The 26,395-nt window shown below is 45.3% G+C and overlaps 63 non-coding genes across 63 annotated transcripts; 16 read left to right on the top strand and 47 right to left on the bottom strand.

Moving 5' to 3' along the window:
* Positions 1-295: 295 nt before the first annotated feature.
* Positions 296-367, bottom strand: TRNAA-UGC (transfer RNA alanine (anticodon UGC)). The gene has a single exon. It is a non-coding gene; the product is annotated as a tRNA-Ala (tRNA).
* A 137-nt stretch (positions 368-504) lies between these two features.
* TRNAM-CAU (transfer RNA methionine (anticodon CAU)) lies at positions 505-577 on the top strand. The gene has a single exon. It is a non-coding gene; the product is annotated as a tRNA-Met (tRNA).
* Positions 578-770: 193 nt separating this feature from the next.
* Positions 771-842, bottom strand: TRNAA-CGC (transfer RNA alanine (anticodon CGC)). Its single transcript has one exon. It is a non-coding gene; the product is annotated as a tRNA-Ala (tRNA).
* A 614-nt stretch (positions 843-1,456) lies between these two features.
* Positions 1,457-1,542, bottom strand: TRNAY-GUA (transfer RNA tyrosine (anticodon GUA)). The gene is given in 2 exon segments: positions 1,457-1,492; positions 1,506-1,542. It is a non-coding gene; the product is annotated as a tRNA-Tyr (tRNA).
* Positions 1,543-1,972: 430 nt separating this feature from the next.
* TRNAA-UGC (transfer RNA alanine (anticodon UGC)) lies at positions 1,973-2,044 on the bottom strand. Its single transcript has one exon. It is a non-coding gene; the product is annotated as a tRNA-Ala (tRNA).
* Positions 2,045-2,181: 137 nt separating this feature from the next.
* Positions 2,182-2,254, top strand: TRNAM-CAU (transfer RNA methionine (anticodon CAU)). The gene has a single exon. It is a non-coding gene; the product is annotated as a tRNA-Met (tRNA).
* A 193-nt stretch (positions 2,255-2,447) lies between these two features.
* TRNAA-CGC (transfer RNA alanine (anticodon CGC)) lies at positions 2,448-2,519 on the bottom strand. Its single transcript has one exon. It is a non-coding gene; the product is annotated as a tRNA-Ala (tRNA).
* Positions 2,520-3,133: 614 nt separating this feature from the next.
* Positions 3,134-3,219, bottom strand: TRNAY-GUA (transfer RNA tyrosine (anticodon GUA)). The gene is given in 2 exon segments: positions 3,134-3,169; positions 3,183-3,219. It is a non-coding gene; the product is annotated as a tRNA-Tyr (tRNA).
* Positions 3,220-3,649: 430 nt separating this feature from the next.
* TRNAA-UGC (transfer RNA alanine (anticodon UGC)) lies at positions 3,650-3,721 on the bottom strand. The gene has a single exon. It is a non-coding gene; the product is annotated as a tRNA-Ala (tRNA).
* Positions 3,722-3,858: 137 nt separating this feature from the next.
* On the top strand, positions 3,859-3,931 carry TRNAM-CAU (transfer RNA methionine (anticodon CAU)). Its single transcript has one exon. It is a non-coding gene; the product is annotated as a tRNA-Met (tRNA).
* Positions 3,932-4,124: 193 nt separating this feature from the next.
* TRNAA-CGC (transfer RNA alanine (anticodon CGC)) lies at positions 4,125-4,196 on the bottom strand. Its single transcript has one exon. It is a non-coding gene; the product is annotated as a tRNA-Ala (tRNA).
* A 614-nt stretch (positions 4,197-4,810) lies between these two features.
* On the bottom strand, positions 4,811-4,896 carry TRNAY-GUA (transfer RNA tyrosine (anticodon GUA)). The gene is given in 2 exon segments: positions 4,811-4,846; positions 4,860-4,896. It is a non-coding gene; the product is annotated as a tRNA-Tyr (tRNA).
* A 430-nt stretch (positions 4,897-5,326) lies between these two features.
* TRNAA-UGC (transfer RNA alanine (anticodon UGC)) lies at positions 5,327-5,398 on the bottom strand. The gene has a single exon. It is a non-coding gene; the product is annotated as a tRNA-Ala (tRNA).
* A 137-nt stretch (positions 5,399-5,535) lies between these two features.
* On the top strand, positions 5,536-5,608 carry TRNAM-CAU (transfer RNA methionine (anticodon CAU)). The gene has a single exon. It is a non-coding gene; the product is annotated as a tRNA-Met (tRNA).
* A 193-nt stretch (positions 5,609-5,801) lies between these two features.
* On the bottom strand, positions 5,802-5,873 carry TRNAA-CGC (transfer RNA alanine (anticodon CGC)). Its single transcript has one exon. It is a non-coding gene; the product is annotated as a tRNA-Ala (tRNA).
* A 614-nt stretch (positions 5,874-6,487) lies between these two features.
* On the bottom strand, positions 6,488-6,573 carry TRNAY-GUA (transfer RNA tyrosine (anticodon GUA)). The gene is given in 2 exon segments: positions 6,488-6,523; positions 6,537-6,573. It is a non-coding gene; the product is annotated as a tRNA-Tyr (tRNA).
* A 430-nt stretch (positions 6,574-7,003) lies between these two features.
* TRNAA-UGC (transfer RNA alanine (anticodon UGC)) lies at positions 7,004-7,075 on the bottom strand. The gene has a single exon. It is a non-coding gene; the product is annotated as a tRNA-Ala (tRNA).
* Positions 7,076-7,212: 137 nt separating this feature from the next.
* TRNAM-CAU (transfer RNA methionine (anticodon CAU)) lies at positions 7,213-7,285 on the top strand. Its single transcript has one exon. It is a non-coding gene; the product is annotated as a tRNA-Met (tRNA).
* Positions 7,286-7,478: 193 nt separating this feature from the next.
* TRNAA-CGC (transfer RNA alanine (anticodon CGC)) lies at positions 7,479-7,550 on the bottom strand. The gene has a single exon. It is a non-coding gene; the product is annotated as a tRNA-Ala (tRNA).
* Positions 7,551-8,164: 614 nt separating this feature from the next.
* TRNAY-GUA (transfer RNA tyrosine (anticodon GUA)) lies at positions 8,165-8,250 on the bottom strand. The gene is given in 2 exon segments: positions 8,165-8,200; positions 8,214-8,250. It is a non-coding gene; the product is annotated as a tRNA-Tyr (tRNA).
* A 430-nt stretch (positions 8,251-8,680) lies between these two features.
* Positions 8,681-8,752, bottom strand: TRNAA-UGC (transfer RNA alanine (anticodon UGC)). Its single transcript has one exon. It is a non-coding gene; the product is annotated as a tRNA-Ala (tRNA).
* A 137-nt stretch (positions 8,753-8,889) lies between these two features.
* Positions 8,890-8,962, top strand: TRNAM-CAU (transfer RNA methionine (anticodon CAU)). The gene has a single exon. It is a non-coding gene; the product is annotated as a tRNA-Met (tRNA).
* A 193-nt stretch (positions 8,963-9,155) lies between these two features.
* Positions 9,156-9,227, bottom strand: TRNAA-CGC (transfer RNA alanine (anticodon CGC)). Its single transcript has one exon. It is a non-coding gene; the product is annotated as a tRNA-Ala (tRNA).
* A 614-nt stretch (positions 9,228-9,841) lies between these two features.
* TRNAY-GUA (transfer RNA tyrosine (anticodon GUA)) lies at positions 9,842-9,927 on the bottom strand. The gene is given in 2 exon segments: positions 9,842-9,877; positions 9,891-9,927. It is a non-coding gene; the product is annotated as a tRNA-Tyr (tRNA).
* A 430-nt stretch (positions 9,928-10,357) lies between these two features.
* Positions 10,358-10,429, bottom strand: TRNAA-UGC (transfer RNA alanine (anticodon UGC)). Its single transcript has one exon. It is a non-coding gene; the product is annotated as a tRNA-Ala (tRNA).
* Positions 10,430-10,566: 137 nt separating this feature from the next.
* Positions 10,567-10,639, top strand: TRNAM-CAU (transfer RNA methionine (anticodon CAU)). The gene has a single exon. It is a non-coding gene; the product is annotated as a tRNA-Met (tRNA).
* A 193-nt stretch (positions 10,640-10,832) lies between these two features.
* On the bottom strand, positions 10,833-10,904 carry TRNAA-CGC (transfer RNA alanine (anticodon CGC)). Its single transcript has one exon. It is a non-coding gene; the product is annotated as a tRNA-Ala (tRNA).
* A 614-nt stretch (positions 10,905-11,518) lies between these two features.
* Positions 11,519-11,604, bottom strand: TRNAY-GUA (transfer RNA tyrosine (anticodon GUA)). Its single transcript is given in 2 exon segments — positions 11,519-11,554; positions 11,568-11,604. It is a non-coding gene; the product is annotated as a tRNA-Tyr (tRNA).
* A 430-nt stretch (positions 11,605-12,034) lies between these two features.
* On the bottom strand, positions 12,035-12,106 carry TRNAA-UGC (transfer RNA alanine (anticodon UGC)). Its single transcript has one exon. It is a non-coding gene; the product is annotated as a tRNA-Ala (tRNA).
* Positions 12,107-12,243: 137 nt separating this feature from the next.
* TRNAM-CAU (transfer RNA methionine (anticodon CAU)) lies at positions 12,244-12,316 on the top strand. Its single transcript has one exon. It is a non-coding gene; the product is annotated as a tRNA-Met (tRNA).
* A 193-nt stretch (positions 12,317-12,509) lies between these two features.
* On the bottom strand, positions 12,510-12,581 carry TRNAA-CGC (transfer RNA alanine (anticodon CGC)). Its single transcript has one exon. It is a non-coding gene; the product is annotated as a tRNA-Ala (tRNA).
* A 614-nt stretch (positions 12,582-13,195) lies between these two features.
* TRNAY-GUA (transfer RNA tyrosine (anticodon GUA)) lies at positions 13,196-13,281 on the bottom strand. Its single transcript is given in 2 exon segments — positions 13,196-13,231; positions 13,245-13,281. It is a non-coding gene; the product is annotated as a tRNA-Tyr (tRNA).
* Positions 13,282-13,711: 430 nt separating this feature from the next.
* Positions 13,712-13,783, bottom strand: TRNAA-UGC (transfer RNA alanine (anticodon UGC)). The gene has a single exon. It is a non-coding gene; the product is annotated as a tRNA-Ala (tRNA).
* A 137-nt stretch (positions 13,784-13,920) lies between these two features.
* Positions 13,921-13,993, top strand: TRNAM-CAU (transfer RNA methionine (anticodon CAU)). Its single transcript has one exon. It is a non-coding gene; the product is annotated as a tRNA-Met (tRNA).
* Positions 13,994-14,186: 193 nt separating this feature from the next.
* Positions 14,187-14,258, bottom strand: TRNAA-CGC (transfer RNA alanine (anticodon CGC)). The gene has a single exon. It is a non-coding gene; the product is annotated as a tRNA-Ala (tRNA).
* Positions 14,259-14,872: 614 nt separating this feature from the next.
* Positions 14,873-14,958, bottom strand: TRNAY-GUA (transfer RNA tyrosine (anticodon GUA)). The gene is given in 2 exon segments: positions 14,873-14,908; positions 14,922-14,958. It is a non-coding gene; the product is annotated as a tRNA-Tyr (tRNA).
* A 430-nt stretch (positions 14,959-15,388) lies between these two features.
* On the bottom strand, positions 15,389-15,460 carry TRNAA-UGC (transfer RNA alanine (anticodon UGC)). The gene has a single exon. It is a non-coding gene; the product is annotated as a tRNA-Ala (tRNA).
* Positions 15,461-15,597: 137 nt separating this feature from the next.
* TRNAM-CAU (transfer RNA methionine (anticodon CAU)) lies at positions 15,598-15,670 on the top strand. The gene has a single exon. It is a non-coding gene; the product is annotated as a tRNA-Met (tRNA).
* Positions 15,671-15,863: 193 nt separating this feature from the next.
* On the bottom strand, positions 15,864-15,935 carry TRNAA-CGC (transfer RNA alanine (anticodon CGC)). The gene has a single exon. It is a non-coding gene; the product is annotated as a tRNA-Ala (tRNA).
* Positions 15,936-16,549: 614 nt separating this feature from the next.
* TRNAY-GUA (transfer RNA tyrosine (anticodon GUA)) lies at positions 16,550-16,635 on the bottom strand. The gene is given in 2 exon segments: positions 16,550-16,585; positions 16,599-16,635. It is a non-coding gene; the product is annotated as a tRNA-Tyr (tRNA).
* A 430-nt stretch (positions 16,636-17,065) lies between these two features.
* Positions 17,066-17,137, bottom strand: TRNAA-UGC (transfer RNA alanine (anticodon UGC)). Its single transcript has one exon. It is a non-coding gene; the product is annotated as a tRNA-Ala (tRNA).
* A 137-nt stretch (positions 17,138-17,274) lies between these two features.
* Positions 17,275-17,347, top strand: TRNAM-CAU (transfer RNA methionine (anticodon CAU)). Its single transcript has one exon. It is a non-coding gene; the product is annotated as a tRNA-Met (tRNA).
* Positions 17,348-17,540: 193 nt separating this feature from the next.
* TRNAA-CGC (transfer RNA alanine (anticodon CGC)) lies at positions 17,541-17,612 on the bottom strand. Its single transcript has one exon. It is a non-coding gene; the product is annotated as a tRNA-Ala (tRNA).
* A 614-nt stretch (positions 17,613-18,226) lies between these two features.
* Positions 18,227-18,312, bottom strand: TRNAY-GUA (transfer RNA tyrosine (anticodon GUA)). Its single transcript is given in 2 exon segments — positions 18,227-18,262; positions 18,276-18,312. It is a non-coding gene; the product is annotated as a tRNA-Tyr (tRNA).
* A 430-nt stretch (positions 18,313-18,742) lies between these two features.
* Positions 18,743-18,814, bottom strand: TRNAA-UGC (transfer RNA alanine (anticodon UGC)). The gene has a single exon. It is a non-coding gene; the product is annotated as a tRNA-Ala (tRNA).
* A 137-nt stretch (positions 18,815-18,951) lies between these two features.
* Positions 18,952-19,024, top strand: TRNAM-CAU (transfer RNA methionine (anticodon CAU)). Its single transcript has one exon. It is a non-coding gene; the product is annotated as a tRNA-Met (tRNA).
* Positions 19,025-19,217: 193 nt separating this feature from the next.
* Positions 19,218-19,289, bottom strand: TRNAA-CGC (transfer RNA alanine (anticodon CGC)). Its single transcript has one exon. It is a non-coding gene; the product is annotated as a tRNA-Ala (tRNA).
* A 614-nt stretch (positions 19,290-19,903) lies between these two features.
* Positions 19,904-19,989, bottom strand: TRNAY-GUA (transfer RNA tyrosine (anticodon GUA)). The gene is given in 2 exon segments: positions 19,904-19,939; positions 19,953-19,989. It is a non-coding gene; the product is annotated as a tRNA-Tyr (tRNA).
* Positions 19,990-20,419: 430 nt separating this feature from the next.
* On the bottom strand, positions 20,420-20,491 carry TRNAA-UGC (transfer RNA alanine (anticodon UGC)). The gene has a single exon. It is a non-coding gene; the product is annotated as a tRNA-Ala (tRNA).
* A 137-nt stretch (positions 20,492-20,628) lies between these two features.
* On the top strand, positions 20,629-20,701 carry TRNAM-CAU (transfer RNA methionine (anticodon CAU)). Its single transcript has one exon. It is a non-coding gene; the product is annotated as a tRNA-Met (tRNA).
* A 193-nt stretch (positions 20,702-20,894) lies between these two features.
* TRNAA-CGC (transfer RNA alanine (anticodon CGC)) lies at positions 20,895-20,966 on the bottom strand. The gene has a single exon. It is a non-coding gene; the product is annotated as a tRNA-Ala (tRNA).
* A 614-nt stretch (positions 20,967-21,580) lies between these two features.
* Positions 21,581-21,666, bottom strand: TRNAY-GUA (transfer RNA tyrosine (anticodon GUA)). The gene is given in 2 exon segments: positions 21,581-21,616; positions 21,630-21,666. It is a non-coding gene; the product is annotated as a tRNA-Tyr (tRNA).
* A 430-nt stretch (positions 21,667-22,096) lies between these two features.
* On the bottom strand, positions 22,097-22,168 carry TRNAA-UGC (transfer RNA alanine (anticodon UGC)). The gene has a single exon. It is a non-coding gene; the product is annotated as a tRNA-Ala (tRNA).
* A 137-nt stretch (positions 22,169-22,305) lies between these two features.
* Positions 22,306-22,378, top strand: TRNAM-CAU (transfer RNA methionine (anticodon CAU)). The gene has a single exon. It is a non-coding gene; the product is annotated as a tRNA-Met (tRNA).
* A 193-nt stretch (positions 22,379-22,571) lies between these two features.
* TRNAA-CGC (transfer RNA alanine (anticodon CGC)) lies at positions 22,572-22,643 on the bottom strand. Its single transcript has one exon. It is a non-coding gene; the product is annotated as a tRNA-Ala (tRNA).
* Positions 22,644-23,257: 614 nt separating this feature from the next.
* TRNAY-GUA (transfer RNA tyrosine (anticodon GUA)) lies at positions 23,258-23,343 on the bottom strand. The gene is given in 2 exon segments: positions 23,258-23,293; positions 23,307-23,343. It is a non-coding gene; the product is annotated as a tRNA-Tyr (tRNA).
* A 430-nt stretch (positions 23,344-23,773) lies between these two features.
* Positions 23,774-23,845, bottom strand: TRNAA-UGC (transfer RNA alanine (anticodon UGC)). Its single transcript has one exon. It is a non-coding gene; the product is annotated as a tRNA-Ala (tRNA).
* A 137-nt stretch (positions 23,846-23,982) lies between these two features.
* Positions 23,983-24,055, top strand: TRNAM-CAU (transfer RNA methionine (anticodon CAU)). The gene has a single exon. It is a non-coding gene; the product is annotated as a tRNA-Met (tRNA).
* Positions 24,056-24,248: 193 nt separating this feature from the next.
* On the bottom strand, positions 24,249-24,320 carry TRNAA-CGC (transfer RNA alanine (anticodon CGC)). Its single transcript has one exon. It is a non-coding gene; the product is annotated as a tRNA-Ala (tRNA).
* Positions 24,321-24,934: 614 nt separating this feature from the next.
* TRNAY-GUA (transfer RNA tyrosine (anticodon GUA)) lies at positions 24,935-25,020 on the bottom strand. Its single transcript is given in 2 exon segments — positions 24,935-24,970; positions 24,984-25,020. It is a non-coding gene; the product is annotated as a tRNA-Tyr (tRNA).
* Positions 25,021-25,450: 430 nt separating this feature from the next.
* Positions 25,451-25,522, bottom strand: TRNAA-UGC (transfer RNA alanine (anticodon UGC)). Its single transcript has one exon. It is a non-coding gene; the product is annotated as a tRNA-Ala (tRNA).
* A 137-nt stretch (positions 25,523-25,659) lies between these two features.
* On the top strand, positions 25,660-25,732 carry TRNAM-CAU (transfer RNA methionine (anticodon CAU)). Its single transcript has one exon. It is a non-coding gene; the product is annotated as a tRNA-Met (tRNA).
* Positions 25,733-25,925: 193 nt separating this feature from the next.
* TRNAA-CGC (transfer RNA alanine (anticodon CGC)) lies at positions 25,926-25,997 on the bottom strand. The gene has a single exon. It is a non-coding gene; the product is annotated as a tRNA-Ala (tRNA).
* Positions 25,998-26,395: the final 398 nt, after the last annotated feature.

Below are 26,395 nucleotides of genomic sequence, written 5' to 3' on the forward strand. Positions count from 1 at the left end.
AGTCTCTGCTTTCGAGGAAGAACCCTTACCAATGACCAAGAGGGCTGCCACAGATTTCTATCCTAAATGTATTAAGATTGCCAAGATTAATCATCACTTTGATGGCTTAAACAAGTAAGATTCTTCTGTTGTATAAGCATCAAAAATGAGATAGCCCCATTTCATGGGTTTTTTCAAGGCAAACGTCTCACAGTTTAAGTGGGGTTGGTATCCCAGTTGCATGACATATCTCTTCCTTAATACTGATAGCCAGCCTTGTTTTCTGCCAAAATCCGAGACAAGCATGGCAAAAGTCTGGAGATGCCGGGGATTGAACCCGGGGCCTCATACATGCAAAGCATGCGCTCTACCACTGAGCTACATCCCCATGTCTGCCAAGTTTTACTGGCTGCCAAGTCAACCCATTTGACACTGCAGCATAAAGTCTCAGCCAGGAAAATCCTTAAGCCTCGTACCTGGAATATCTTCATGGTCTATAGTCCTATTTAGAGATGCTTGTGTGCAGCCTTCTTAGCGCAGTAGGCAGCACGTCAGTCTCATAATCTGAAGGTCCTGAGTTCGATCCTCAGAGAGGGCATTTCTTTCCTCCTTTTGGCAAGCAAAATTCTCAGATTTTCTTGAAAAGTGGAAACTATGCCTACTCCAAACACATTTTTCAAAGCAAACAATTTAAGCGGGGTTCTGACCCCCAACTGCCCGAGAAACCTCTACTTTCCACAAGATGGCAGGCTAGCCTTCTGGAAAAAGCCAAGATAGAGAACAGAGACTCCTGGAGATGCCGGGGATTGAACCCGGGGCCTCATACATGCGAAGCATGCGCTCTACCACTGAGCTACATCCCCTCGACTGCACTCTAACGTTTTGCTGGATGCAAGGAGACTCTGAAGCCCATGGACTGCAAAGTCTCGATTTGAGACTAGAATGTAAAGTGTCAGGCTTGGAATTGCTCACACCTCACGTGTGAACTGTCTTCATGGAGCATATATTTAGTGCAATCAGGGATCGATTCTCCGGCAGGGCTTTTATTTGCTCAGTTTGGAATGCAAAACTTCTCAGGATTCCCAAAAATGTGACAACTATTGGTCTACTTTCCTGCTTGCTCAGCCTTTCGGGAGATGATTCCATTGGATATTCCCTCTTGCCCATCGGTATACATTCAAATTGAAGGCAAGTCATAGTGTGATTGGCTGCCAAGCAGCTACCTTTGGAGCAGTGCAATTGGAAGTCTGCCAAGGGCATACATATATTAATGCAACGCTTTGGTATTAGTTCTGATCAGCAGGTTTCCTTGACTGTTCTTCACACCTCCCCTAGCGACGACTATGTCATCCATTCCCTTTGAAAGCAGATAGAGTACGCTTCTTTTCCGGTATTTATCGAAGCTCTGGGAATTTTTCATAGTCAATGGAAGGTATTGTTGATTCAAAGCAAAAGCCATGGAAATTAAACCACAAAATCCTTCGAGCCGGATTTGAACCAGCGACCTAAGGATGCCTGAATTTATGCTACAGTCCTCCGCTCTACCAACTGAGCTATCGAAGGAGTAGTGGCAAACTTCCGTAGCACCAAAATTATCTCTCGCTCAAGAAAGGTTGTGGAGGGTGGGGACCAGGAGCAGACAGATGCACATCATCAATATTACCTGCCACTCCCCCTCAAAGTTACCAGAAAAGTAAGAGTCTCTGCTTTCGAGGAAGAACCCTTACCAATGACCAAGAGGGCTGCCACAGATTTCTATCCTAAATGTATTAAGATTGCCAAGATTAATCATCACTTTGATGGCTTAAACAAGTAAGATTCTTCTGTTGTATAAGCATCAAAAATGAGATAGCCCCATTTCATGGGTTTTTTCAAGGCAAACGTCTCACAGTTTAAGTGGGGTTGGTATCCCAGTTGCATGACATATCTCTTCCTTAATACTGATAGCCAGCCTTGTTTTCTGCCAAAATCCGAGACAAGCATGGCAAAAGTCTGGAGATGCCGGGGATTGAACCCGGGGCCTCATACATGCAAAGCATGCGCTCTACCACTGAGCTACATCCCCATGTCTGCCAAGTTTTACTGGCTGCCAAGTCAACCCATTTGACACTGCAGCATAAAGTCTCAGCCAGGAAAATCCTTAAGCCTCGTACCTGGAATATCTTCATGGTCTATAGTCCTATTTAGAGATGCTTGTGTGCAGCCTTCTTAGCGCAGTAGGCAGCGCGTCAGTCTCATAATCTGAAGGTCCTGAGTTCGATCCTCAGAGAGGGCATTTCTTTCCTCCTTTTGGCAAGCAAAATTCTCAGATTTTCTTGAAAAGTGGAAACTATGCCTACTCCAAACACATTTTTCAAAGCAAACAATTTAAGCGGGGTTCTGACCCCCAACTGCCCGAGAAACCTCTACTTTCCACAAGATGGCAGGCTAGCCTTCTGGAAAAAGCCAAGATAGAGAACAGAGACTCCTGGAGATGCCGGGGATTGAACCCGGGGCCTCATACATGCGAAGCATGCGCTCTACCACTGAGCTACATCCCCTCGACTGCACTCTAACGTTTTGCTGGATGCAAGGAGACTCTGAAGCCCATGGACTGCAAAGTCTCGATTTGAGACTAGAATGTAAAGTGTCAGGCTTGGAATTGCTCACACCTCACGTGTGAACTGTCTTCATGGAGCATATATTTAGTGCAATCAGGGATCGATTCTCCGGCAGGGCTTTTATTTGCTCAGTTTGGAATGCAAAACTTCTCAGGATTCCCAAAAATGTGACAACTATTGGTCTACTTTCCTGCTTGCTCAGCCTTTCGGGAGATGATTCCATTGGATATTCCCTCTTGCCCATCGGTATACATTCAAATTGAAGGCAAGTCATAGTGTGATTGGCTGCCAAGCAGCTACCTTTGGAGCAGTGCAATTGGAAGTCTGCCAAGGGCATACATATATTAATGCAACGCTTTGGTATTAGTTCTGATCAGCAGGTTTCCTTGACTGTTCTTCACACCTCCCCTAGCGACGACTATGTCATCCATTCCCTTTGAAAGCAGATAGAGTACGCTTCTTTTCCGGTATTTATCGAAGCTCTGGGAATTTTTCATAGTCAATGGAAGGTATTGTTGATTCAAAGCAAAAGCCATGGAAATTAAACCACAAAATCCTTCGAGCCGGATTTGAACCAGCGACCTAAGGATGCCTGAATTTATGCTACAGTCCTCCGCTCTACCAACTGAGCTATCGAAGGAGTAGTGGCAAACTTCCGTAGCACCAAAATTATCTCTCGCTCAAGAAAGGTTGTGGAGGGTGGGGACCAGGAGCAGACAGATGCACATCATCAATATTACCTGCCACTCCCCCTCAAAGTTACCAGAAAAGTAAGAGTCTCTGCTTTCGAGGAAGAACCCTTACCAATGACCAAGAGGGCTGCCACAGATTTCTATCCTAAATGTATTAAGATTGCCAAGATTAATCATCACTTTGATGGCTTAAACAAGTAAGATTCTTCTGTTGTATAAGCATCAAAAATGAGATAGCCCCATTTCATGGGTTTTTTCAAGGCAAACGTCTCACAGTTTAAGTGGGGTTGGTATCCCAGTTGCATGACATATCTCTTCCTTAATACTGATAGCCAGCCTTGTTTTCTGCCAAAATCCGAGACAAGCATGGCAAAAGTCTGGAGATGCCGGGGATTGAACCCAGGGCCTCATACATGCAAAGCATGCGCTCTACCACTGAGCTACATCCCCATGTCTGCCAAGTTTTACTGGCTGCCAAGTCAACCCATTTGACACTGCAGCATAAAGTCTCAGCCAGGAAAATCCTTAAGCCTCGTACCTGGAATATCTTCATGGTCTATAGTCCTATTTAGAGATGCTTGTGTGCAGCCTTCTTAGCGCAGTAGGCAGCGCGTCAGTCTCATAATCTGAAGGTCCTGAGTTCGATCCTCAGAGAGGGCATTTCTTTCCTCCTTTTGGCAAGCAAAATTCTCAGATTTTCTTGAAAAGTGGAAACTATGCCTACTCCAAACACATTTTTCAAAGCAAACAATTTAAGCGGGGTTCTGACCCCCAACTGCCCGAGAAACCTCTACTTTCCACAAGATGGCAGGCTAGCCTTCTGGAAAAAGCCAAGATAGAGAACAGAGACTCCTGGAGATGCCGGGGATTGAACCCGGGGCCTCATACATGCGAAGCATGCGCTCTACCACTGAGCTACATCCCCTCGACTGCACTCTAACGTTTTGCTGGATGCAAGGAGACTCTGAAGCCCATGGACTGCAAAGTCTCGATTTGAGACTAGAATGTAAAGTGTCAGGCTTGGAATTGCTCACACCTCACGTGTGAACTGTCTTCATGGAGCATATATTTAGTGCAATCAGGGATCGATTCTCCGGCAGGGCTTTTATTTGCTCAGTTTGGAATGCAAAACTTCTCAGGATTCCCAAAAATGTGACAACTATTGGTCTACTTTCCTGCTTGCTCAGCCTTTCGGGAGATGATTCCATTGGATATTCCCTCTTGCCCATCGGTATACATTCAAATTGAAGGCAAGTCATAGTGTGATTGGCTGCCAAGCAGCTACCTTTGGAGCAGTGCAATTGGAAGTCTGCCAAGGGCATATATATATTAATGCAACGCTTTGGTATTAGTTCTGATCAGCAGGTTTCCTTGACTGTTCTTCACACCTCCCCTAGCGACGACTATGTCATCCATTCCCTTTGAAAGCAGATAGAGTACGCTTCTTTTCCGGTATTTATCGAAGCTCTGGGAATTTTTCATAGTCAATGGAAGGTATTGTTGATTCAAAGCAAAAGCCATGGAAATTAAACCACAAAATCCTTCGAGCCGGATTTGAACCAGCGACCTAAGGATGCCTGAATTTATGCTACAGTCCTCCGCTCTACCAACTGAGCTATCGAAGGAGTAGTGGCAAACTTCCGTAGCACCAAAATTATCTCTCGCTCAAGAAAGGTTGTGGAGGGTGGGGACCAGGAGCAGACAGATGCACATCATCAATATTACCTGCCACTCCCCCTCAAAGTTACCAGAAAAGTAAGAGTCTCTGCTTTCGAGGAAGAACCCTTACCAATGACCAAGAGGGCTGCCACAGATTTCTATCCTAAATGTATTAAGATTGCCAAGATTAATCATCACTTTGATGGCTTAAACAAGTAAGATTCTTCTGTTGTATAAGCATCAAAAATGAGATAGCCCCATTTCATGGGTTTTTTCAAGGCAAACGTCTCACAGTTTAAGTGGGGTTGGTATCCCAGTTGCATGACATATCTCTTCCTTAATACTGATAGCCAGCCTTGTTTTCTGCCAAAATCCGAGACAAGCATGGCAAAAGTCTGGAGATGCCGGGGATTGAACCCGGGGCCTCATACATGCAAAGCATGCGCTCTACCACTGAGCTACATCCCCATGTCTGCCAAGTTTTACTGGCTGCCAAGTCAACCCATTTGACACTGCAGCATAAAGTCTCAGCCAGGAAAATCCTTAAGCCTCGTACCTGGAATATCTTCATGGTCTATAGTCCTATTTAGAGATGCTTGTGTGCAGCCTTCTTAGCGCAGTAGGCAGCACGTCAGTCTCATAATCTGAAGGTCCTGAGTTCGATCCTCAGAGAGGGCATTTCTTTCCTCCTTTTGGCAAGCAAAATTCTCAGATTTTCTTGAAAAGTGGAAACTATGCCTACTCCAAACACATTTTTCAAAGCAAACAATTTAAGCGGGGTTCTGACCCCCAACTGCCCGAGAAACCTCTACTTTCCACAAGATGGCAGGCTAGCCTTCTGGAAAAAGCCAAGATAGAGAACAGAGACTCCTGGAGATGCCGGGGATTGAACCCGGGGCCTCATACATGCGAAGCATGCGCTCTACCACTGAGCTACATCCCCTCGACTGCACTCTAACGTTTTGCTGGATGCAAGGAGACTCTGAAGCCCATGGACTGCAAAGTCTCGATTTGAGACTAGAATGTAAAGTGTCAGGCTTGGAATTGCTCACACCTCACGTGTGAACTGTCTTCATGGAGCATATATTTAGTGCAATCAGGGATCGATTCTCCGGCAGGGCTTTTATTTGCTCAGTTTGGAATGCAAAACTTCTCAGGATTCCCAAAAATGTGACAACTATTGGTCTACTTTCCTGCTTGCTCAGCCTTTCGGGAGATGATTCCATTGGATATTCCCTCTTGCCCATCGGTATACATTCAAATTGAAGGCAAGTCATAGTGTGATTGGCTGCCAAGCAGCTACCTTTGGAGCAGTGCAATTGGAAGTCTGCCAAGGGCATACATATATTAATGCAACGCTTTGGTATTAGTTCTGATCAGCAGGTTTCCTTGACTGTTCTTCACACCTCCCCTAGCGACGACTATGTCATCCATTCCCTTTGAAAGCAGATAGAGTACGCTTCTTTTCCGGTATTTATCGAAGCTCTGGGAATTTTTCATAGTCAATGGAAGGTATTGTTGATTCAAAGCAAAAGCCATGGAAATTAAACCACAAAATCCTTCGAGCCGGATTTGAACCAGCGACCTAAGGATGCCTGAATTTATGCTACAGTCCTCCGCTCTACCAACTGAGCTATCGAAGGAGTAGTGGCAAACTTCCGTAGCACCAAAATTATCTCTCGCTCAAGAAAGGTTGTGGAGGGTGGGGACCAGGAGCAGACAGATGCACATCATCAATATTACCTGCCACTCCCCCTCAAAGTTACCAGAAAAGTAAGAGTCTCTGCTTTCGAGGAAGAACCCTTACCAATGACCAAGAGGGCTGCCACAGATTTCTATCCTAAATGTATTAAGATTGCCAAGATTAATCATCACTTTGATGGCTTAAACAAGTAAGATTCTTCTGTTGTATAAGCATCAAAAATGAGATAGCCCCATTTCATGGGTTTTTTCAAGGCAAACGTCTCACAGTTTAAGTGGGGTTGGTATCCCAGTTGCATGACATATCTCTTCCTTAATACTGATAGCCAGCCTTGTTTTCTGCCAAAATCCGAGACAAGCATGGCAAAAGTCTGGAGATGCCGGGGATTGAACCCGGGGCCTCATACATGCAAAGCATGCGCTCTACCACTGAGCTACATCCCCATGTCTGCCAAGTTTTACTGGCTGCCAAGTCAACCCATTTGACACTGCAGCATAAAGTCTCAGCCAGGAAAATCCTTAAGCCTCGTACCTGGAATATCTTCATGGTCTATAGTCCTATTTAGAGATGCTTGTGTGCAGCCTTCTTAGCGCAGTAGGCAGCGCGTCAGTCTCATAATCTGAAGGTCCTGAGTTCGATCCTCAGAGAGGGCATTTCTTTCCTCCTTTTGGCAAGCAAAATTCTCAGATTTTCTTGAAAAGTGGAAACTATGCCTACTCCAAACACATTTTTCAAAGCAAACAATTTAAGCGGGGTTCTGACCCCCAACTGCCCGAGAAACCTCTACTTTCCACAAGATGGCAGGCTAGCCTTCTGGAAAAAGCCAAGATAGAGAACAGAGACTCCTGGAGATGCCGGGGATTGAACCCGGGGCCTCATACATGCGAAGCATGCGCTCTACCACTGAGCTACATCCCCTCGACTGCACTCTAACGTTTTGCTGGATGCAAGGAGACTCTGAAGCCCATGGACTGCAAAGTCTCGATTTGAGACTAGAATGTAAAGTGTCAGGCTTGGAATTGCTCACACCTCACGTGTGAACTGTCTTCATGGAGCATATATTTAGTGCAATCAGGGATCGATTCTCCGGCAGGGCTTTTATTTGCTCAGTTTGGAATGCAAAACTTCTCAGGATTCCCAAAAATGTGACAACTATTGGTCTACTTTCCTGCTTGCTCAGCCTTTCGGGAGATGATTCCATTGGATATTCCCTCTTGCCCATCGGTATACATTCAAATTGAAGGCAAGTCATAGTGTGATTGGCTGCCAAGCAGCTACCTTTGGAGCAGTGCAATTGGAAGTCTGCCAAGGGCATATATATATTAATGCAACGCTTTGGTATTAGTTCTGATCAGCAGGTTTCCTTGACTGTTCTTCACACCTCCCCTAGCGACGACTATGTCATCCATTCCCTTTGAAAGCAGATAGAGTACGCTTCTTTTCCGGTATTTATCGAAGCTCTGGGAATTTTTCATAGTCAATGGAAGGTATTGTTGATTCAAAGCAAAAGCCATGGAAATTAAACCACAAAATCCTTCGAGCCGGATTTGAACCAGCGACCTAAGGATGCCTGAATTTATGCTACAGTCCTCCGCTCTACCAACTGAGCTATCGAAGGAGTAGTGGCAAACTTCCGTAGCACCAAAATTATCTCTCGCTCAAGAAAGGTTGTGGAGGGTGGGGACCAGGAGCAGACAGATGCACATCATCAATATTACCTGCCACTCCCCCTCAAAGTTACCAGAAAAGTAAGAGTCTCTGCTTTCGAGGAAGAACCCTTACCAATGACCAAGAGGGCTGCCACAGATTTCTATCCTAAATGTATTAAGATTGCCAAGATTAATCATCACTTTGATGGCTTAAACAAGTAAGATTCTTCTGTTGTATAAGCATCAAAAATGAGATAGCCCCATTTCATGGGTTTTTTCAAGGCAAACGTCTCACAGTTTAAGTGGGGTTGGTATCCCAGTTGCATGACATATCTCTTCCTTAATACTGATAGCCAGCCTTGTTTTCTGCCAAAATCCGAGACAAGCATGGCAAAAGTCTGGAGATGCCGGGGATTGAACCCAGGGCCTCATACATGCAAAGCATGCGCTCTACCACTGAGCTACATCCCCATGTCTGCCAAGTTTTACTGGCTGCCAAGTCAACCCATTTGACACTGCAGCATAAAGTCTCAGCCAGGAAAATCCTTAAGCCTCGTACCTGGAATATCTTCATGGTCTATAGTCCTATTTAGAGATGCTTGTGTGCAGCCTTCTTAGCGCAGTAGGCAGCGCGTCAGTCTCATAATCTGAAGGTCCTGAGTTCGATCCTCAGAGAGGGCATTTCTTTCCTCCTTTTGGCAAGCAAAATTCTCAGATTTTCTTGAAAAGTGGAAACTATGCCTACTCCAAACACATTTTTCAAAGCAAACAATTTAAGCGGGGTTCTGACCCCCAACTGCCCGAGAAACCTCTACTTTCCACAAGATGGCAGGCTAGCCTTCTGGAAAAAGCCAAGATAGAGAACAGAGACTCCTGGAGATGCCGGGGATTGAACCCGGGGCCTCATACATGCGAAGCATGCGCTCTACCACTGAGCTACATCCCCTCGACTGCACTCTAACGTTTTGCTGGATGCAAGGAGACTCTGAAGCCCATGGACTGCAAAGTCTCGATTTGAGACTAGAATGTAAAGTGTCAGGCTTGGAATTGCTCACACCTCACGTGTGAACTGTCTTCATGGAGCATATATTTAGTGCAATCAGGGATCGATTCTCCGGCAGGGCTTTTATTTGCTCAGTTTGGAATGCAAAACTTCTCAGGATTCCCAAAAATGTGACAACTATTGGTCTACTTTCCTGCTTGCTCAGCCTTTCGGGAGATGATTCCATTGGATATTCCCTCTTGCCCATCGGTATACATTCAAATTGAAGGCAAGTCATAGTGTGATTGGCTGCCAAGCAGCTACCTTTGGAGCAGTGCAATTGGAAGTCTGCCAAGGGCATATATATATTAATGCAACGCTTTGGTATTAGTTCTGATCAGCAGGTTTCCTTGACTGTTCTTCACACCTCCCCTAGCGACGACTATGTCATCCATTCCCTTTGAAAGCAGATAGAGTACGCTTCTTTTCCGGTATTTATCGAAGCTCTGGGAATTTTTCATAGTCAATGGAAGGTATTGTTGATTCAAAGCAAAAGCCATGGAAATTAAACCACAAAATCCTTCGAGCCGGATTTGAACCAGCGACCTAAGGATGCCTGAATTTATGCTACAGTCCTCCGCTCTACCAACTGAGCTATCGAAGGAGTAGTGGCAAACTTCCGTAGCACCAAAATTATCTCTCGCTCAAGAAAGGTTGTGGAGGGTGGGGACCAGGAGCAGACAGATGCACATCATCAATATTACCTGCCACTCCCCCTCAAAGTTACCAGAAAAGTAAGAGTCTCTGCTTTCGAGGAAGAACCCTTACCAATGACCAAGAGGGCTGCCACAGATTTCTATCCTAAATGTATTAAGATTGCCAAGATTAATCATCACTTTGATGGCTTAAACAAGTAAGATTCTTCTGTTGTATAAGCATCAAAAATGAGATAGCCCCATTTCATGGGTTTTTTCAAGGCAAACGTCTCACAGTTTAAGTGGGGTTGGTATCCCAGTTGCATGACATATCTCTTCCTTAATACTGATAGCCAGCCTTGTTTTCTGCCAAAATCCGAGACAAGCATGGCAAAAGTCTGGAGATGCCGGGGATTGAACCCGGGGCCTCATACATGCAAAGCATGCGCTCTACCACTGAGCTACATCCCCATGTCTGCCAAGTTTTACTGGCTGCCAAGTCAACCCATTTGACACTGCAGCATAAAGTCTCAGCCAGGAAAATCCTTAAGCCTCGTACCTGGAATATCTTCATGGTCTATAGTCCTATTTAGAGATGCTTGTGTGCAGCCTTCTTAGCGCAGTAGGCAGCACGTCAGTCTCATAATCTGAAGGTCCTGAGTTCGATCCTCAGAGAGGGCATTTCTTTCCTCCTTTTGGCAAGCAAAATTCTCAGATTTTCTTGAAAAGTGGAAACTATGCCTACTCCAAACACATTTTTCAAAGCAAACAATTTAAGCGGGGTTCTGACCCCCAACTGCCCGAGAAACCTCTACTTTCCACAAGATGGCAGGCTAGCCTTCTGGAAAAAGCCAAGATAGAGAACAGAGACTCCTGGAGATGCCGGGGATTGAACCCGGGGCCTCATACATGCGAAGCATGCGCTCTACCACTGAGCTACATCCCCTCGACTGCACTCTAACGTTTTGCTGGATGCAAGGAGACTCTGAAGCCCATGGACTGCAAAGTCTCGATTTGAGACTAGAATGTAAAGTGTCAGGCTTGGAATTGCTCACACCTCACGTGTGAACTGTCTTCATGGAGCATATATTTAGTGCAATCAGGGATCGATTCTCCGGCAGGGCTTTTATTTGCTCAGTTTGGAATGCAAAACTTCTCAGGATTCCCAAAAATGTGACAACTATTGGTCTACTTTCCTGCTTGCTCAGCCTTTCGGGAGATGATTCCATTGGATATTCCCTCTTGCCCATCGGTATACATTCAAATTGAAGGCAAGTCATAGTGTGATTGGCTGCCAAGCAGCTACCTTTGGAGCAGTGCAATTGGAAGTCTGCCAAGGGCATACATATATTAATGCAACGCTTTGGTATTAGTTCTGATCAGCAGGTTTCCTTGACTGTTCTTCACACCTCCCCTAGCGACGACTATGTCATCCATTCCCTTTGAAAGCAGATAGAGTACGCTTCTTTTCCGGTATTTATCGAAGCTCTGGGAATTTTTCATAGTCAATGGAAGGTATTGTTGATTCAAAGCAAAAGCCATGGAAATTAAACCACAAAATCCTTCGAGCCGGATTTGAACCAGCGACCTAAGGATGCCTGAATTTATGCTACAGTCCTCCGCTCTACCAACTGAGCTATCGAAGGAGTAGTGGCAAACTTCCGTAGCACCAAAATTATCTCTCGCTCAAGAAAGGTTGTGGAGGGTGGGGACCAGGAGCAGACAGATGCACATCATCAATATTACCTGCCACTCCCCCTCAAAGTTACCAGAAAAGTAAGAGTCTCTGCTTTCGAGGAAGAACCCTTACCAATGACCAAGAGGGCTGCCACAGATTTCTATCCTAAATGTATTAAGATTGCCAAGATTAATCATCACTTTGATGGCTTAAACAAGTAAGATTCTTCTGTTGTATAAGCATCAAAAATGAGATAGCCCCATTTCATGGGTTTTTTCAAGGCAAACGTCTCACAGTTTAAGTGGGGTTGGTATCCCAGTTGCATGACATATCTCTTCCTTAATACTGATAGCCAGCCTTGTTTTCTGCCAAAATCCGAGACAAGCATGGCAAAAGTCTGGAGATGCCGGGGATTGAACCCGGGGCCTCATACATGCAAAGCATGCGCTCTACCACTGAGCTACATCCCCATGTCTGCCAAGTTTTACTGGCTGCCAAGTCAACCCATTTGACACTGCAGCATAAAGTCTCAGCCAGGAAAATCCTTAAGCCTCGTACCTGGAATATCTTCATGGTCTATAGTCCTATTTAGAGATGCTTGTGTGCAGCCTTCTTAGCGCAGTAGGCAGCGCGTCAGTCTCATAATCTGAAGGTCCTGAGTTCGATCCTCAGAGAGGGCATTTCTTTCCTCCTTTTGGCAAGCAAAATTCTCAGATTTTCTTGAAAAGTGGAAACTATGCCTACTCCAAACACATTTTTCAAAGCAAACAATTTAAGCGGGGTTCTGACCCCCAACTGCCCGAGAAACCTCTACTTTCCACAAGATGGCAGGCTAGCCTTCTGGAAAAAGCCAAGATAGAGAACAGAGACTCCTGGAGATGCCGGGGATTGAACCCGGGGCCTCATACATGCGAAGCATGCGCTCTACCACTGAGCTACATCCCCTCGACTGCACTCTAACGTTTTGCTGGATGCAAGGAGACTCTGAAGCCCATGGACTGCAAAGTCTCGATTTGAGACTAGAATGTAAAGTGTCAGGCTTGGAATTGCTCACACCTCACGTGTGAACTGTCTTCATGGAGCATATATTTAGTGCAATCAGGGATCGATTCTCCGGCAGGGCTTTTATTTGCTCAGTTTGGAATGCAAAACTTCTCAGGATTCCCAAAAATGTGACAACTATTGGTCTACTTTCCTGCTTGCTCAGCCTTTCGGGAGATGATTCCATTGGATATTCCCTCTTGCCCATCGGTATACATTCAAATTGAAGGCAAGTCATAGTGTGATTGGCTGCCAAGCAGCTACCTTTGGAGCAGTGCAATTGGAAGTCTGCCAAGGGCATATATATATTAATGCAACGCTTTGGTATTAGTTCTGATCAGCAGGTTTCCTTGACTGTTCTTCACACCTCCCCTAGCGACGACTATGTCATCCATTCCCTTTGAAAGCAGATAGAGTACGCTTCTTTTCCGGTATTTATCGAAGCTCTGGGAATTTTTCATAGTCAATGGAAGGTATTGTTGATTCAAAGCAAAAGCCATGGAAATTAAACCACAAAATCCTTCGAGCCGGATTTGAACCAGCGACCTAAGGATGCCTGAATTTATGCTACAGTCCTCCGCTCTACCAACTGAGCTATCGAAGGAGTAGTGGCAAACTTCCGTAGCACCAAAATTATCTCTCGCTCAAGAAAGGTTGTGGAGGGTGGGGACCAGGAGCAGACAGATGCACATCATCAATATTACCTGCCACTCCCCCTCAAAGTTACCAGAAAAGTAAGAGTCTCTGCTTTCGAGGAAGAACCCTTACCAATGACCAAGAGGGCTGCCACAGATTTCTATCCTAAATGTATTAAGATTGCCAAGATTAATCATCACTTTGATGGCTTAAACAAGTAAGATTCTTCTGTTGTATAAGCATCAAAAATGAGATAGCCCCATTTCATGGGTTTTTTCAAGGCAAACGTCTCACAGTTTAAGTGGGGTTGGTATCCCAGTTGCATGACATATCTCTTCCTTAATACTGATAGCCAGCCTTGTTTTCTGCCAAAATCCGAGACAAGCATGGCAAAAGTCTGGAGATGCCGGGGATTGAACCCGGGGCCTCATACATGCAAAGCATGCGCTCTACCACTGAGCTACATACCCATGTCTGCCAAGTTTTACTGGCTGCCAAGTCAACCCATTTGACACTGCAGCATAAAGTCTCAGCCAGGAAAATCCTTAAGCCTCGTACCTGGAATATCTTCATGGTCTATAGTCCTATTTAGAGATGCTTGTGTGCAGCCTTCTTAGCGCAGTAGGCAGCACGTCAGTCTCATAATCTGAAGGTCCTGAGTTCGATCCTCAGAGAGGGCATTTCTTTCCTCCTTTTGGCAAGCAAAATTCTCAGATTTTCTTGAAAAGTGGAAACTATGCCTACTCCAAACACATTTTTCAAAGCAAACAATTTAAGCGGGGTTCTGACCCCCAACTGCCCGAGAAACCTCTACTTTCCACAAGATGGCAGGCTAGCCTTCTGGAAAAAGCCAAGATAGAGAACAGAGACTCCTGGAGATGCCGGGGATTGAACCCGGGGCCTCATACATGCGAAGCATGCGCTCTACCACTGAGCTACATCCCCTCGACTGCACTCTAACGTTTTGCTGGATGCAAGGAGACTCTGAAGCCCATGGACTGCAAAGTCTCGATTTGAGACTAGAATGTAAAGTGTCAGGCTTGGAATTGCTCACACCTCACGTGTGAACTGTCTTCATGGAGCATATATTTAGTGCAATCAGGGATCGATTCTCCGGCAGGGCTTTTATTTGCTCAGTTTGGAATGCAAAACTTCTCAGGATTCCCAAAAATGTGACAACTATTGGTCTACTTTCCTGCTTGCTCAGCCTTTCGGGAGATGATTCCATTGGATATTCCCTCTTGCCCATCGGTATACATTCAAATTGAAGGCAAGTCATAGTGTGATTGGCTGCCAAGCAGCTACCTTTGGAGCAGTGCAATTGGAAGTCTGCCAAGGGCATACATATATTAATGCAACGCTTTGGTATTAGTTCTGATCAGCAGGTTTCCTTGACTGTTCTTCACACCTCCCCTAGCGACGACTATGTCATCCATTCCCTTTGAAAACAGATAGAGTACGCTTCTTTTCCGGTATTTATCGAAGCTCTGGGAATTTTTCATAGTCAATGGAAGGTATTGTTGATTCAAAGCAAAAGCCATGGAAATTAAACCACAAAATCCTTCGAGCCGGATTTGAACCAGCGACCTAAGGATGCCTGAATTTATGCTACAGTCCTCCGCTCTACCAACTGAGCTATCGAAGGAGTAGTGGCAAACTTCCGTAGCACCAAAATTATCTCTCGCTCAAGAAAGGTTGTGGAGGGTGGGGACCAGGAGCAGACAGATGCACATCATCAATATTACCTGCCACTCCCCCTCAAAGTTACCAGAAAAGTAAGAGTCTCTGCTTTCGAGGAAGAACCCTTACCAATGACCAAGAGGGCTGCCACAGATTTCTATCCTAAATGTATTAAGATTGCCAAGATTAATCATCACTTTGATGGCTTAAACAAGTAAGATTCTTCTGTTGTATAAGCATCAAAAATGAGATAGCCCCATTTCATGGGTTTTTTCAAGGCAAACGTCTCACAGTTTAAGTGGGGTTGGTATCCCAGTTGCATGACATATCTCTTCCTTAATACTGATAGCCAGCCTTGTTTTCTGCCAAAATCCGAGACAAGCATGGCAAAAGTCTGGAGATGCCGGGGATTGAACCCGGGGCCTCATACATGCAAAGCATGCGCTCTACCACTGAGCTACATCCCCATGTCTGCCAAGTTTTACTGGCTGCCAAGTCAACCCATTTGACACTGCAGCATAAAGTCTCAGCCAGGAAAATCCTTAAGCCTCGTACCTGGAATATCTTCATGGTCTATAGTCCTATTTAGAGATGCTTGTGTGCAGCCTTCTTAGCGCAGTAGGCAGCGCGTCAGTCTCATAATCTGAAGGTCCTGAGTTCGATCCTCAGAGAGGGCATTTCTTTCCTCCTTTTGGCAAGCAAAATTCTCAGATTTTCTTGAAAAGTGGAAACTATGCCTACTCCAAACACATTTTTCAAAGCAAACAATTTAAGCGGGGTTCTGACCCCCAACTGCCCGAGAAACCTCTACTTTCCACAAGATGGCAGGCTAGCCTTCTGGAAAAAGCCAAGATAGAGAACAGAGACTCCTGGAGATGCCGGGGATTGAACCCGGGGCCTCATACATGCGAAGCATGCGCTCTACCACTGAGCTACATCCCCTCGACTGCACTCTAACGTTTTGCTGGATGCAAGGAGACTCTGAAGCCCATGGACTGCAAAGTCTCGATTTGAGACTAGAATGTAAAGTGTCAGGCTTGGAATTGCTCACACCTCACGTGTGAACTGTCTTCATGGAGCATATATTTAGTGCAATCAGGGATCGATTCTCCGGCAGGGCTTTTATTTGCTCAGTTTGGAATGCAAAACTTCTCAGGATTCCCAAAAATGTGACAACTATTGGTCTACTTTCCTGCTTGCTCAGCCTTTCGGGAGATGATTCCATTGGATATTCCCTCTTGCCCATCGGTATACATTCAAATTGAAGGCAAGTCATAGTGTGATTGGCTGCCAAGCAGCTACCTTTGGAGCAGTGCAATTGGAAGTCTGCCAAGGGCATACATATATTAATGCAACGCTTTGGTATTAGTTCTGATCAGCAGGTTTCCTTGACTGTTCTTCACACCTCCCCTAGCGACGACTATGTCATCCATTCCCTTTGAAAGCAGATAGAGTACGCTTCTTTTCCGGTATTTATCGAAGCTCTGGGAATTTTTCATAGTCAATGGAAGGTATTGTTGATTCAAAGCAAAAGCCATGGAAATTAAACCACAAAATCCTTCGAGCCGGATTTGAACCAGCGACCTAAGGATGCCTGAATTTATGCTACAGTCCTCCGCTCTACCAACTGAGCTATCGAAGGAGTAGTGGCAAACTTCCGTAGCACCAAAATTATCTCTCGCTCAAGAAAGGTTGTGGAGGGTGGGGACCAGGAGCAGACAGATGCACATCATCAATATTACCTGCCACTCCCCCTCAAAGTTACCAGAAAAGTAAGAGTCTCTGCTTTCGAGGAAGAACCCTTACCAATGACCAAGAGGGCTGCCACAGATTTCTATCCTAAATGTATTAAGATTGCCAAGATTAATCATCACTTTGATGGCTTAAACAAGTAAGATTCTTCTGTTGTATAAGCATCAAAAATGAGATAGCCCCATTTCATGGGTTTTTTCAAGGCAAACGTCTCACAGTTTAAGTGGGGTTGGTATCCCAGTTGCATGACATATCTCTTCCTTAATACTGATAGCCAGCCTTGTTTTCTGCCAAAATCCGAGACAAGCATGGCAAAAGTCTGGAGATGCCGGGGATTGAACCCGGGGCCTCATACATGCAAAGCATGCGCTCTACCACTGAGCTACATCCCCATGTCTGCCAAGTTTTACTGGCTGCCAAGTCAACCCATTTGACACTGCAGCATAAAGTCTCAGCCAGGAAAATCCTTAAGCCTCGTACCTGGAATATCTTCATGGTCTATAGTCCTATTTAGAGATGCTTGTGTGCAGCCTTCTTAGCGCAGTAGGCAGCACGTCAGTCTCATAATCTGAAGGTCCTGAGTTCGATCCTCAGAGAGGGCATTTCTTTCCTCCTTTTGGCAAGCAAAATTCTCAGATTTTCTTGAAAAGTGGAAACTATGCCTACTCCAAACACATTTTTCAAAGCAAACAATTTAAGCGGGGTTCTGACCCCCAACTGCCCGAGAAACCTCTACTTTCCACAAGATGGCAGGCTAGCCTTCTGGAAAAAGCCAAGATAGAGAACAGAGACTCCTGGAGATGCCGGGGATTGAACCCGGGGCCTCATACATGCGAAGCATGCGCTCTACCACTGAGCTACATCCCCTCGACTGCACTCTAACGTTTTGCTGGATGCAAGGAGACTCTGAAGCCCATGGACTGCAAAGTCTCGATTTGAGACTAGAATGTAAAGTGTCAGGCTTGGAATTGCTCACACCTCACGTGTGAACTGTCTTCATGGAGCATATATTTAGTGCAATCAGGGATCGATTCTCCGGCAGGGCTTTTATTTGCTCAGTTTGGAATGCAAAACTTCTCAGGATTCCCAAAAATGTGACAACTATTGGTCTACTTTCCTGCTTGCTCAGCCTTTCGGGAGATGATTCCATTGGATATTCCCTCTTGCCCATCGGTATACATTCAAATTGAAGGCAAGTCATAGTGTGATTGGCTGCCAAGCAGCTACCTTTGGAGCAGTGCAATTGGAAGTCTGCCAAGGGCATACATATATTAATGCAACGCTTTGGTATTAGTTCTGATCAGCAGGTTTCCTTGACTGTTCTTCACACCTCCCCTAGCGACGACTATGTCATCCATTCCCTTTGAAAACAGATAGAGTACGCTTCTTTTCCGGTATTTATCGAAGCTCTGGGAATTTTTCATAGTCAATGGAAGGTATTGTTGATTCAAAGCAAAAGCCATGGAAATTAAACCACAAAATCCTTCGAGCCGGATTTGAACCAGCGACCTAAGGATGCCTGAATTTATGCTACAGTCCTCCGCTCTACCAACTGAGCTATCGAAGGAGTAGTGGCAAACTTCCGTAGCACCAAAATTATCTCTCGCTCAAGAAAGGTTGTGGAGGGTGGGGACCAGGAGCAGACAGATGCACATCATCAATATTACCTGCCACTCCCCCTCAAAGTTACCAGAAAAGTAAGAGTCTCTGCTTTCGAGGAAGAACCCTTACCAATGACCAAGAGGGCTGCCACAGATTTCTATCCTAAATGTATTAAGATTGCCAAGATTAATCATCACTTTGATGGCTTAAACAAGTAAGATTCTTCTGTTGTATAAGCATCAAAAATGAGATAGCCCCATTTCATGGGTTTTTTCAAGGCAAACGTCTCACAGTTTAAGTGGGGTTGGTATCCCAGTTGCATGACATATCTCTTCCTTAATACTGATAGCCAGCCTTGTTTTCTGCCAAAATCCGAGACAAGCATGGCAAAAGTCTGGAGATGCCGGGGATTGAACCCGGGGCCTCATACATGCAAAGCATGCGCTCTACCACTGAGCTACATCCCCATGTCTGCCAAGTTTTACTGGCTGCCAAGTCAACCCATTTGACACTGCAGCATAAAGTCTCAGCCAGGAAAATCCTTAAGCCTCGTACCTGGAATATCTTCATGGTCTATAGTCCTATTTAGAGATGCTTGTGTGCAGCCTTCTTAGCGCAGTAGGCAGCGCGTCAGTCTCATAATCTGAAGGTCCTGAGTTCGATCCTCAGAGAGGGCATTTCTTTCCTCCTTTTGGCAAGCAAAATTCTCAGATTTTCTTGAAAAGTGGAAACTATGCCTACTCCAAACACATTTTTCAAAGCAAACAATTTAAGCGGGGTTCTGACCCCCAACTGCCCGAGAAACCTCTACTTTCCACAAGATGGCAGGCTAGCCTTCTGGAAAAAGCCAAGATAGAGAACAGAGACTCCTGGAGATGCCGGGGATTGAACCCGGGGCCTCATACATGCGAAGCATGCGCTCTACCACTGAGCTACATCCCCTCGACTGCACTCTAACGTTTTGCTGGATGCAAGGAGACTCTGAAGCCCATGGACTGCAAAGTCTCGATTTGAGACTAGAATGTAAAGTGTCAGGCTTGGAATTGCTCACACCTCACGTGTGAACTGTCTTCATGGAGCATATATTTAGTGCAATCAGGGATCGATTCTCCGGCAGGGCTTTTATTTGCTCAGTTTGGAATGCAAAACTTCTCAGGATTCCCAAAAATGTGACAACTATTGGTCTACTTTCCTGCTTGCTCAGCCTTTCGGGAGATGATTCCATTGGATATTCCCTCTTGCCCATCGGTATACATTCAAATTGAAGGCAAGTCATAGTGTGATTGGCTGCCAAGCAGCTACCTTTGGAGCAGTGCAATTGGAAGTCTGCCAAGGGCATACATATATTAATGCAACGCTTTGGTATTAGTTCTGATCAGCAGGTTTCCTTGACTGTTCTTCACACCTCCCCTAGCGACGACTATGTCATCCATTCCCTTTGAAAGCAGATAGAGTACGCTTCTTTTCCGGTATTTATCGAAGCTCTGGGAATTTTTCATAGTCAATGGAAGGTATTGTTGATTCAAAGCAAAAGCCATGGAAATTAAACCACAAAATCCTTCGAGCCGGATTTGAACCAGCGACCTAAGGATGCCTGAATTTATGCTACAGTCCTCCGCTCTACCAACTGAGCTATCGAAGGAGTAGTGGCAAACTTCCGTAGCACCAAAATTATCTCTCGCTCAAGAAAGGTTGTGGAGGGTGGGGACCAGGAGCAGACAGATGCACATCATCAATATTACCTGCCACTCCCCCTCAAAGTTACCAGAAAAGTAAGAGTCTCTGCTTTCGAGGAAGAACCCTTACCAATGACCAAGAGGGCTGCCACAGATTTCTATCCTAAATGTATTAAGATTGCCAAGATTAATCATCACTTTGATGGCTTAAACAAGTAAGATTCTTCTGTTGTATAAGCATCAAAAATGAGATAGCCCCATTTCATGGGTTTTTTCAAGGCAAACGTCTCACAGTTTAAGTGGGGTTGGTATCCCAGTTGCATGACATATCTCTTCCTTAATACTGATAGCCAGCCTTGTTTTCTGCCAAAATCCGAGACAAGCATGGCAAAAGTCTGGAGATGCCGGGGATTGAACCCGGGGCCTCATACATGCAAAGCATGCGCTCTACCACTGAGCTACATCCCCATGTCTGCCAAGTTTTACTGGCTGCCAAGTCAACCCATTTGACACTGCAGCATAAAGTCTCAGCCAGGAAAATCCTTAAGCCTCGTACCTGGAATATCTTCATGGTCTATAGTCCTATTTAGAGATGCTTGTGTGCAGCCTTCTTAGCGCAGTAGGCAGCGCGTCAGTCTCATAATCTGAAGGTCCTGAGTTCGATCCTCAGAGAGGGCATTTCTTTCCTCCTTTTGGCAAGCAAAATTCTCAGATTTTCTTGAAAAGTGGAAACTATGCCTACTCCAAACACATTTTTCAAAGCAAACAATTTAAGCGGGGTTCTGACCCCCAACTGCCCGAGAAACCTCTACTTTCCACAAGATGGCAGGCTAGCCTTCTGGAAAAAGCCAAGATAGAGAACAGAGACTCCTGGAGATGCCGGGGATTGAACCCGGGGCCTCATACATGCGAAGCATGCGCTCTACCACTGAGCTACATCCCCTCGACTGCACTCTAACGTTTTGCTGGATGCAAGGAGACTCTGAAGCCCATGGACTGCAAAGTCTCGATTTGAGACTAGAATGTAAAGTGTCAGGCTTGGAATTGCTCACACCTCACGTGTGAACTGTCTTCATGGAGCATATATTTAGTGCAATCAGGGATCGATTCTCCGGCAGGGCTTTTATTTGCTCAGTTTGGAATGCAAAACTTCTCAGGATTCCCAAAAATGTGACAACTATTGGTCTACTTTCCTGCTTGCTCAGCCTTTCGGGAGATGATTCCATTGGATATTCCCTCTTGCCCATCGGTATACATTCAAATTGAAGGCAAGTCATAGTGTGATTGGCTGCCAAGCAGCTACCTTTGGAGCAGTGCAATTGGAAGTCTGCCAAGGGCATACATATATTAATGCAACGCTTTGGTATTAGTTCTGATCAGCAGGTTTCCTTGACTGTTCTTCACACCTCCCCTAGCGACGACTATGTCATCCATTCCCTTTGAAAGCAGATAGAGTACGCTTCTTTTCCGGTATTTATCGAAGCTCTGGGAATTTTTCATAGTCAATGGAAGGTATTGTTGATTCAAAGCAAAAGCCATGGAAATTAAACCACAAAATCCTTCGAGCCGGATTTGAACCAGCGACCTAAGGATGCCTGAATTTATGCTACAGTCCTCCGCTCTACCAACTGAGCTATCGAAGGAGTAGTGGCAAACTTCCGTAGCACCAAAATTATCTCTCGCTCAAGAAAGGTTGTGGAGGGTGGGGACCAGGAGCAGACAGATGCACATCATCAATATTACCTGCCACTCCCCCTCAAAGTTACCAGAAAAGTAAGAGTCTCTGCTTTCGAGGAAGAACCCTTACCAATGACCAAGAGGGCTGCCACAGATTTCTATCCTAAATGTATTAAGATTGCCAAGATTAATCATCACTTTGATGGCTTAAACAAGTAAGATTCTTCTGTTGTATAAGCATCAAAAATGAGATAGCCCCATTTCATGGGTTTTTTCAAGGCAAACGTCTCACAGTTTAAGTGGGGTTGGTATCCCAGTTGCATGACATATCTCTTCCTTAATACTGATAGCCAGCCTTGTTTTCTGCCAAAATCCGAGACAAGCATGGCAAAAGTCTGGAGATGCCGGGGATTGAACCCGGGGCCTCATACATGCAAAGCATGCGCTCTACCACTGAGCTACATCCCCATGTCTGCCAAGTTTTACTGGCTGCCAAGTCAACCCATTTGACACTGCAGCATAAAGTCTCAGCCAGGAAAATCCTTAAGCCTCGTACCTGGAATATCTTCATGGTCTATAGTCCTATTTAGAGATGCTTGTGTGCAGCCTTCTTAGCGCAGTAGGCAGCGCGTCAGTCTCATAATCTGAAGGTCCTGAGTTCGATCCTCAGAGAGGGCATTTCTTTCCTCCTTTTGGCAAGCAAAATTCTCAGATTTTCTTGAAAAGTGGAAACTATGCCTACTCCAAACACATTTTTCAAAGCAAACAATTTAAGCGGGGTTCTGACCCCCAACTGCCCGAGAAACCTCTACTTTCCACAAGATGGCAGGCTAGCCTTCTGGAAAAAGCCAAGATAGAGAACAGAGACTCCTGGAGATGCCGGGGATTGAACCCGGGGCCTCATACATGCGAAGCATGCGCTCTACCACTGAGCTACATCCCCTCGACTGCACTCTAACGTTTTGCTGGATGCAAGGAGACTCTGAAGCCCATGGACTGCAAAGTCTCGATTTGAGACTAGAATGTAAAGTGTCAGGCTTGGAATTGCTCACACCTCACGTGTGAACTGTCTTCATGGAGCATATATTTAGTGCAATCAGGGATCGATTCTCCGGCAGGGCTTTTATTTGCTCAGTTTGGAATGCAAAACTTCTCAGGATTCCCAAAAATGTGACAACTATTGGTCTACTTTCCTGCTTGCTCAGCCTTTCGGGAGATGATTCCATTGGATATTCCCTCTTGCCCATCGGTATACATTCAAATTGAAGGCAAGTCATAGTGTGATTGGCTGCCAAGCAGCTACCTTTGGAGCAGTGCAATTGGAAGTCTGCCAAGGGCATATATATATTAATGCAACGCTTTGGTATTAGTTCTGATCAGCAGGTTTCCTTGACTGTTCTTCACACCTCCCCTAGCGACGACTATGTCATCCATTCCCTTTGAAAGCAGATAGAGTACGCTTCTTTTCCGGTATTTATCGAAGCTCTGGGAATTTTTCATAGTCAATGGAAGGTATTGTTGATTCAAAGCAAAAGCCATGGAAATTAAACCACAAAATCCTTCGAGCCGGATTTGAACCAGCGACCTAAGGATGCCTGAATTTATGCTACAGTCCTCCGCTCTACCAACTGAGCTATCGAAGGAGTAGTGGCAAACTTCCGTAGCACCAAAATTATCTCTCGCTCAAGAAAGGTTGTGGAGGGTGGGGACCAGGAGCAGACAGATGCACATCATCAATATTACCTGCCACTCCCCCTCAAAGTTACCAGAAAAGTAAGAGTCTCTGCTTTCGAGGAAGAACCCTTACCAATGACCAAGAGGGCTGCCACAGATTTCTATCCTAAATGTATTAAGATTGCCAAGATTAATCATCACTTTGATGGCTTAAACAAGTAAGATTCTTCTGTTGTATAAGCATCAAAAATGAGATAGCCCCATTTCATGGGTTTTTTCAAGGCAAACGTCTCACAGTTTAAGTGGGGTTGGTATCCCAGTTGCATGACATATCTCTTCCTTAATACTGATAGCCAGCCTTGTTTTCTGCCAAAATCCGAGACAAGCATGGCAAAAGTCTGGAGATGCCGGGGATTGAACCCGGGGCCTCATACATGCAAAGCATGCGCTCTACCACTGAGCTACATCCCCATGTCTGCCAAGTTTTACTGGCTGCCAAGTCAACCCATTTGACACTGCAGCATAAAGTCTCAGCCAGGAAAATCCTTAAGCCTCGTACCTGGAATATCTTCATGGTCTATAGTCCTATTTAGAGATGCTTGTGTGCAGCCTTCTTAGCGCAGTAGGCAGCACGTCAGTCTCATAATCTGAAGGTCCTGAGTTCGATCCTCAGAGAGGGCATTTCTTTCCTCCTTTTGGCAAGCAAAATTCTCAGATTTTCTTGAAAAGTGGAAACTATGCCTACTCCAAACACATTTTTCAAAGCAAACAATTTAAGCGGGGTTCTGACCCCCAACTGCCCGAGAAACCTCTACTTTCCACAAGATGGCAGGCTAGCCTTCTGGAAAAAGCCAAGATAGAGAACAGAGACTCCTGGAGATGCCGGGGATTGAACCCGGGGCCTCATACATGCGAAGCATGCGCTCTACCACTGAGCTACATCCCCTCGACTGCACTCTAACGTTTTGCTGGATGCAAGGAGACTCTGAAGCCCATGGACTGCAAAGTCTCGATTTGAGACTAGAATGTAAAGTGTCAGGCTTGGAATTGCTCACACCTCACGTGTGAACTGTCTTCATGGAGCATATATTTAGTGCAATCAGGGATCGATTCTCCGGCAGGGCTTTTATTTGCTCAGTTTGGAATGCAAAACTTCTCAGGATTCCCAAAAATGTGACAACTATTGGTCTACTTTCCTGCTTGCTCAGCCTTTCGGGAGATGATTCCATTGGATATTCCCTCTTGCCCATCGGTATACATTCAAATTGAAGGCAAGTCATAGTGTGATTGGCTGCCAAGCAGCTACCTTTGGAGCAGTGCAATTGGAAGTCTGCCAAGGGCATACATATATTAATGCAACGCTTTGGTATTAGTTCTGATCAGCAGGTTTCCTTGACTGTTCTTCACACCTCCCCTAGCGACGACTATGTCATCCATTCCCTTTGAAAGCAGATAGAGTACGCTTCTTTTCCGGTATTTATCGAAGCTCTGGGAATTTTTCATAGTCAATGGAAGGTATTGTTGATTCAAAGCAAAAGCCATGGAAATTAAACCACAAAATCCTTCGAGCCGGATTTGAACCAGCGACCTAAGGATGCCTGAATTTATGCTACAGTCCTCCGCTCTACCAACTGAGCTATCGAAGGAGTAGTGGCAAACTTCCGTAGCACCAAAATTATCTCTCGCTCAAGAAAGGTTGTGGAGGGTGGGGACCAGGAGCAGACAGATGCACATCATCAATATTACCTGCCACTCCCCCTCAAAGTTACCAGAAAAGTAAGAGTCTCTGCTTTCGAGGAAGAACCCTTACCAATGACCAAGAGGGCTGCCACAGATTTCTATCCTAAATGTATTAAGATTGCCAAGATTAATCATCACTTTGATGGCTTAAACAAGTAAGATTCTTCTGTTGTATAAGCATCAAAAATGAGATAGCCCCATTTCATGGGTTTTTTCAAGGCAAACGTCTCACAGTTTAAGTGGGGTTGGTATCCCAGTTGCATGACATATCTCTTCCTTAATACTGATAGCCAGCCTTGTTTTCTGCCAAAATCCGAGACAAGCATGGCAAAAGTCTGGAGATGCCGGGGATTGAACCCGGGGCCTCATACATGCAAAGCATGCGCTCTACCACTGAGCTACATCCCCATGTCTGCCAAGTTTTACTGGCTGCCAAGTCAACCCATTTGACACTGCAGCATAAAGTCTCAGCCAGGAAAATCCTTAAGCCTCGTACCTGGAATATCTTCATGGTCTATAGTCCTATTTAGAGATGCTTGTGTGCAGCCTTCTTAGCGCAGTAGGCAGCGCGTCAGTCTCATAATCTGAAGGTCCTGAGTTCGATCCTCAGAGAGGGCATTTCTTTCCTCCTTTTGGCAAGCAAAATTCTCAGATTTTCTTGAAAAGTGGAAACTATGCCTACTCCAAACACATTTTTCAAAGCAAACAATTTAAGCGGGGTTCTGACCCCCAACTGCCCGAGAAACCTCTACTTTCCACAAGATGGCAGGCTAGCCTTCTGGAAAAAGCCAAGATAGAGAACAGAGACTCCTGGAGATGCCGGGGATTGAACCCGGGGCCTCATACATGCGAAGCATGCGCTCTACCACTGAGCTACATCCCCTCGACTGCACTCTAACGTTTTGCTGGATGCAAGGAGACTCTGAAGCCCATGGACTGCAAAGTCTCGATTTGAGACTAGAATGTAAAGTGTCAGGCTTGGAATTGCTCACACCTCACGTGTGAACTGTCTTCATGGAGCATATATTTAGTGCAATCAGGGATCGATTCTCCGGCAGGGCTTTTATTTGCTCAGTTTGGAATGCAAAACTTCTCAGGATTCCCAAAAATGTGACAACTATTGGTCTACTTTCCTGCTTGCTCAGCCTTTCGGGAGATGATTCCATTGGATATTCCCTCTTGCCCATCGGTATACATTCAAATTGAAGGCAAGTCATAGTGTGATTGGCTGCCAAGCAGCTACCTTTGGAGCAGTGCAATTGGAAGTCTGCCAAGGGCATA

Source organism: Lissotriton vulgaris, unplaced genomic scaffold (genome assembly GCF_964263255.1).
Source record: "Lissotriton vulgaris unplaced genomic scaffold, aLisVul1.2 SCAFFOLD_2797, whole genome shotgun sequence".
Classification (NCBI taxonomy): domain Eukaryota; kingdom Metazoa; phylum Chordata; class Amphibia; order Caudata; family Salamandridae; genus Lissotriton; species Lissotriton vulgaris.